This window comes from Elaeis guineensis, chromosome 6, assembly GCF_000442705.2.
Source record: "Elaeis guineensis isolate ETL-2024a chromosome 6, EG11, whole genome shotgun sequence".
NCBI lineage: Eukaryota > Viridiplantae > Streptophyta > Magnoliopsida > Arecales > Arecaceae > Elaeis > Elaeis guineensis.
Genome location: NC_025998.2, coordinates 30,497,721 through 30,503,064, shown reverse-complemented (window position 1 = coordinate 30,503,064; position 5,344 = coordinate 30,497,721). Strand labels below are relative to the sequence as shown.

General features: G+C 38.8%; 1 non-coding gene across 1 annotated transcript; it reads left to right on the top strand.

Moving 5' to 3' along the window:
• Positions 1-1,954: 1,954 nt before the first annotated feature.
• On the top strand, positions 1,955-2,061 carry LOC140858918 (small nucleolar RNA R71). The gene has a single exon (XR_012142322.1). It is a non-coding gene; the product is annotated as a small nucleolar RNA R71 (small nucleolar RNA).
• Positions 2,062-5,344: the final 3,283 nt, after the last annotated feature.

Here is a 5,344-nt window from a genome sequence, read left to right as displayed (position 1 = left end):
TGCTTGGGATCTAGGTCTGATGCAATAATTACAGGCAAAGTTTCTTTGGGTCCTAGATATGCATACTTGAGATGTTCTGGGAGGGGTTTCAGTTCTAAAATGGGTGCTTCCTCTATCGATGGTTTAGGTGATGGTTTTACCATCTCAATGATTGGTTCAGTAGGAAGTGTCGATTCCTGATTAATCTGATTTTCTTTAAGTATTTCATTGACATCCTCAGACTCATGGATTAACCAGGGGTTAGACTCTAGGTCGACTTCATCATCACTAATGTCAATGGATTCATAAATACCATCTTGGACTACATTGACATCAGCATGAGAAGAGGATTCCTGTTCTAAGTTAAAAACATTAAGCTCAATGGTCATATTCCCAAAGGATAACTTCATCAGACCATTTCGACAATTGATTTCAGCATTGGCCGTAGCTAAGAATGGTCTTCCTAAAATGACAGGTATATGTCCTTTAGGATTCGCAACTGGCTCAGTCTCTAAAATAATAAAATCTATAGGGAAAATAAAATTTTCAACCTTTATCAGAACATCCTCGACCATTCCCTTAGGGATCCTGAGAGATCTATCGGCTAACTGTAATGTGATCCCAGTAGGTTGAAGTTTTTCTAATCCTAGTTGTTCATACACCGAATATGGAAGGATATTCACACTAGCTCCTAGATCTAGCAAGGCCTTTTTTATATTGGTTTCTCCAATAACACAAGAAATTGTTGGAGCTCCAGGGTCCTTATATTTAATTGGCACATGGCTAGATAGGTATGAACTGACACTTGCAGCCAAAAATGCTTTCTTTGGTACATTAGTGGTCCTTTTTCTAGTGCAAAGATCTTTTAAAAATTTGGCATAAGTTGGAACCTGATGGATTATATCTAAAAGAGGAATATTAACTTGGACTTGTTTAAATACCTCTAAAATTTTGTCTAAATGTTCAGATTTATTGGATTTCAGTCTGTTTGGAAAAGGAGCTCTAGGACTTTTAAGTACTGGATTAGGTGAATTTTCAGTTTCTGGTGCTTGAGGTTGAAAGGTAGTAGTTTTAGAAGGTGACTCGACAGATGAGTCATCTATATCATCAAGTGCAACTACCTTATTGTCTATTTGTTTTCCTGATCTTAAGGTATGAATGGCATTTATACCATTAACTTGGTTTCCTTGTTGGGGTCGTGGACCATTTTGGTTCCTAGGATTTAGCTCATGTTGGCTAGGTAACCTACCATGTTCTCGTTCACTAATGGTCGAAGCCAGCTGACTTACTTGCATTTCAGACGGGCTATAGCTTGGGTGTTATTATTTATGAGTTGACCCGTAGTTTGCATAAAGCTGGTATGTGTTTTCATCATGGCTTCTAGGCTTTTCTCTAAAGAGGTAATTTTTTTGTCATTATCATGGAAGCCTGGCGGGTTGTTCATCACTGGGTTGGACCTTAGATTTTGCTGATTGAAATTTGGATTACCTACATTAGGATTCTGGGACCATGAGAAATTCGGGTGATTCCTCCAACCTGGGTTATATGTGGGTGCATAAGGATTGTTCAATGGTCCTTGATAGGTGGCATTCACCTGTGCACACTCATTCGAGTAGGAACATTCTTCTAAGACATGGTCTGGTGCATTGCACCCTTTACACATGGGTGCAGATATTTGATTTACATTGGCTGGTCTCTGTAATTCTAAGGCTTCCAATCTACGTGTTAAGGTTGTAATCTTGGCCTCTGATGCTAGGGTTGGTTGAATTTGATGCATTCCTCCTCTTGAAGGTGTAGCTTTATCAGGTTCCCTAGTTGTTTCCACTGTAAATTTTTCTCGGCTAGGTCTTCTAAGAATTGCCAAGCTTCAGTAGTTTCTTTGTCCATAAATTGGCCTTGGCATATGGACTCTAGCATGGTTCTTGAGTTTGAATCTAACCCCTCATAGATGATCTGGCACAGTCTCCAAGTTTCTATTCCATGGTGTGGGCATTGGGTCAAAAGATTCTTGAAACGATCAAAGTACTTCCAAAATGATTCACCAGCTAGTTGGTAAAATTGATTTATTTCATTCCTAATCCTAGCTGTTTTATGATGGGGAAAATATTTTTTTAAAAATGTTCTCACAAAGCCCTCCCAGGTAGTGACAGAATAGTTTGGCAGACTATAAAGCCACTTCTTAGCATTGTCCTTAAGGGCAAAGTTGATTAATCTAAGTTTGACCTCATCCTCTGTTAATTGCAGTTTCATGGTTGCACATACCTCCTCAAATTCTCTAATAAATATATAAGCATCCTCTAATCCTGTGAATTTTGGAAGCATATTTATGATTTGAGGTTTGATTTCAAAATTGTTAGCTGTCGGTTGTGGCAACCTGATACAAGATGGTTGGATGGAGCCAACTGGATAACACAAATCCTTAAGGGTCATGGGTTGGATTGGTTCAGCCATTGGAACAACAGGAATTGACTCAATCCTAACTAGACGACCCGACACTCTTCTCCACACACGAGGTGTACGGTTCTCGATGTTTATATAATTTTTTTTTTTAATAAAATTTTTATGTATAAGGAAAAGAAAGAAAAGAGAAAAAGTTCTAAAGAGAAGATCCTAAGGAGTCCTAAATCTAAAGAAAAGTAACCAAATTAATTTAAATTTTAATTTTTTTTTTTTTTTTCAAACAAGTGAATCAATAAATTAAACTCAATCTATCCTAGGGTTAACCTAAATCTAGACAGCTCCTAACTGTTCCAAGATGACCCTTCAAACCTTCCAAGTGGAGATTGATCAACTAGTTAGCCAGGTAAGTATAAGAGGTGGGAGGTTCACTCATCGTTGCCTTTCTAGACACCAAACGAGTTGGTCAGGCTAGCAACTGAACCAATTTAACAAACCACCCTCAGGGACTTGCCTAGACACCAACTAATCAAACAACTCAAACTTGGTAGAACTCTTAGGGTTCCTTGTCCTATTGAGCTCGAATTCCTTAAGGTTGACGTCTAATTGATTTTAAGATTAAAAGTCTAGGTAATGCAATATGATGGAGATGGTTTTTGGGCTAAGGAAGGGTAATGAAATCCCCACCTTATCTTGTTAATGGGTTGATGCCCTTAGATTAATTATGAAAATGCAAATACAAATAAACAAGATGACCAAGAATGTAAAAGATTTTAATTTAGAATTTTTTTTTTATTTTGATATTTTACTTCACGATTATGAAATGTCTTTTGTTTTATTTTATATTTTTTTTTTTTGTGATTAAGTAAATTCAAATGATTAGGTCTAAAAGCAAAAGTAATTAACTAAAAATAATAAAAGAGAAATTAGAAGCGTACCTGAGTTTTCCAGCAATCACCAACTAAATATAGAAACCTAAAGAAAAAAAAAAAGAGAGTTATAACGCACGAAGAACAAATATTTGAAAATAATTTAAAACGCCAAATCCCCGGCAACGGCGCCAAAAACTTGATGTTCAAATCTTAAAATTTGTAAATAAAATCGCAAGCGCACGGTGTGCAGAGTAGCACGACCAGCGAGTACGGGTCGATCCCACAGAGACTTGGTTTTAAAAATGATTTTCAAATCTATGCTCAAGCGAGCTTTAACAAAAATCGAAAGTCGAAAGTTGTTTGCTAAAGACAATAAGACTAAGGATCTAGGGTTTTTGAATCCACTAGATCTAGATTAGGAAATTCTACCTAGAATTTTTCTTATTGATCCTAACGACTACTCCTCTTGTCTTTCCCAAGCATAGATTATGAAGGGACTAAGGCCCAACGATAACCCATCAAGATTCTTTACAGGGGAGTAGTAACTAGGATCCCTTAGGGTTTTCTCCTCCTATGCACTGAATCAAGCATGAACTATGAAGGGACTCTGACCCAACTGTAGTTCATCAAAAATTCTTGGCAAAAGAGGAAGAAAAAGAAACCCTAAGAAAAAGAAAGAACCCTATGTAAAATCTCTACTCATGATCTAGCTTCATCGCAAACCCTAGAAGGGATGCTTAGCTAGACATGATCTAAATCTACTTGCAAAATTTAAATACAGAAAAATAAACTACCCTAATTTCATAAATTAAACTATCCTAATAAATTTAAACTGCATAATTTAAACTAACCTAATTGCATAAAATTAAATTGCATAAATTAAACTATCCTAATTGCAAGAAAAATAAATTGCATAATGTAAAGAGATGAAATTGCATAAAAATAAGATTTTATATATAAAAAAAAATTTATTACAAAAACCTCAAAGCTCGAGGCTTGAAAAGAGAGCTAAAAAACCCACTATCTAGGGTTACAAGCTTGATCAGAAGGAAGAATCCATAAAACAAGGGCCTTTGGGGGCTTTTTATAGGCATTTGGGGGTTATAAGGTTTTCAAAACTTCCGATGTGGGACTAAGAGGTTTTAGGGGGTTTATGGTGCGCCGATGGTCCATGGTCCATGCGCCTGTTGCTGTGGACCAGGAGGCTAACCAGATCACCAAATCAGTTGATTTTTGACCAATTTTGATCTGATTTGACTCGGGTTTGACCCAATTGAGTCTTCTTTCTTCATTCTTCAATTCCTGGGTCAATTTAACTCCGTTTTGCATAAAATTTGCGCCGTTGGAATCCTCTTTCCTTGTTCTTTCTATTGATGATCTCTTCTTCTGCAAAATATAATAACAAGTATCAATTTCTTAATAAAGTTAGATAATTTAGATATTAATTGATACTTTTTATGTCAATTTGTGACATAAATCAGCTCCACATGAGGCATCTTGAACCGACTAGGGATTGGTTCGTCGAGGATAAATCGGGAGAGAGGTTGGATGGTCCGGAAGTCGACATCGTTTGAAGACTTCTGACCATCCGCCTGGAGCTGGGCAAGCCGACAGTCGATTTTTTTAAACTTACGTTCGTAGTCGTCCAACCGTCGATGTTGAGAAACCCCAAGGATCGAACCTCCCGATGAATTTGAGAGGGAGGCGGACGGTGTCCGCGGCGCTTCTCCTTCCTCGCTCGCTCCAGCTGGGAAGGAGAGGGACGTTGAGATCGGTGGGTGTCACGCCGCGGCCGTCTCCCCCCTTCTCGGTGGGAGTGCTGAGACGGCTGCTCTTGAGGAGGAGACGAAAGTTGATGCGAGCGTCGGCGGCTGCTTCTGGACGGCATCGGGTGCACCGCCGGTTGTTCCGCCGGCGGTTACGGCAACTGAGTTGGTTGTTGTTGGAGGTTTTTGACCGCGTCTGTGAGAACAATCATTTGCCGCACGATCGCTACAATCTGTGCCTCCGTGATCACCACAGGATACGGAGAGCTGGGTTCCGCCATGGAGGGTAAAGGAGGGGCCTTTTTTCGATGGGAAGAGTGCCTCGCCAAT